Source organism: Babylonia areolata, chromosome 13 (assembly GCF_041734735.1).
Source record: "Babylonia areolata isolate BAREFJ2019XMU chromosome 13, ASM4173473v1, whole genome shotgun sequence".
NCBI classification, from domain to species: Eukaryota; Metazoa; Mollusca; class Gastropoda; order Neogastropoda; family Buccinidae; genus Babylonia; species Babylonia areolata.
The window spans coordinates 28,374,344-28,375,830 of record NC_134888.1 but is presented as its reverse complement, the minus strand read 5'-3'; positions in this window follow the sequence as shown (position 1 = coordinate 28,375,830).

Sequence of the window (1,487 nt, the reverse complement as noted above, 5' to 3'; positions counted from 1 at the left end):
TTCTTCATCAAAGAATGTTTTTCACATCGAGCCCTTGCCCTAAAGGAGAGCCAAAGAATGAGAAGCAAGTTGTAAACGAAAAGAACAACAGGTGAACACACAGGGACAAAGTTTGTTGCGATTTTTCCGGAAAAATCAGGCATGGCCAACAGCTCAGTACAATACAAATCGATACGATACGATACGATACATAAACGAAGAAACTTTCTTTGGAGAAAATAAAAGTTTAGACACATCAGGCTTTGTCTGGTCTGCCCTCATAAGAAGGGAATATGACAAACGCCATAACATGAATGATTGTGATTGTCCTACACTGTCAATTATGTAACATACACACAAATGAAGTTATGTTATTGGAGAAAGTAAAAGTATTGTGCATTCTGTATTGTGGCTATTATTTCCCATACATAGTATTGCTTCCATTGGCAGCCACGATACAAATTAATTGTAGAAGCTGTTTCAGTTTCTACAGAAGGCGTCAATGTTTTTCGGACAAACCCGTTCACACACCGCCAGATTCCTAACCAGCAGTATAACCCAAAGCGCTTAGTCAGGTCTTGAGCGCATGCATATGTATTTGTGTACCAATCGAGAGTGGATTTCATCCATACTAAATTATTGCCAGAGGACAAACTTTTTTTCTTCTTTTTTTTTTTTTTTTTGCTGTAGGTTCTTTTTCAGCGCGCCAATTGCTTGTTACACACGGGACTTCGATTATCGTCTCATCCGAATGAACAGACGCTCAATTTGATTTTCGGGTCAAACTTGGGAGAAAGGCCAAGAGCGGGATTCCATCCCACACCCTCACGGACTATGTATTGGAAGATAAAAGCGTCTTAAGCAGTCTACCGCCTTGCCTCTGTGGAAGCCGTGAATCACATTATCCGATCCCCTTGTGGTTGTGCCAGGGAGCGGGACTGGGCAGGAATTTTTCCAAAACGAACTGTTTGTCAAGGGACTGCACTCTCATTTCTAATGCAAGGAATGGCTGAATGCTGGAGCCGCAGTTCTGTGCTCTCCCGGCCTCCCATCTCTATCCTGTCTCCTGATTTGAATGGACAGTGCTCTCCGTTTCGTCTATCGGCGTTGCGGATGCTGTGTGTGTTGTTGGTGTTATCATTGCTTTTATGTACTTTTTACTTTCTTCTACGACTACTACTCTGCCACTCCGGCTGTAAGTGCTGCTGTTACTTTTGTTCACTATCTTATTGCATCCCCCCCAAATAAAATAAATAAACAAATTAAAATAACAAGCAAATAAATGAACGAATGAATCAACGAATAGAATAAATAAATAAACAAATACATAAATAACTCAATAAATAAATAAATAAATAAATAACTCAATAAATAAAACATCGAAGGGAATACTGTTTAGACGGGAATACTTTATCTTCCCTGAATCAAATTATTGTTTCAATTACAAACTATTGTCTGTTTTATCGTTTCATCTCTGCGCCGAATAAGCGTCACCATCGAGCATCTGC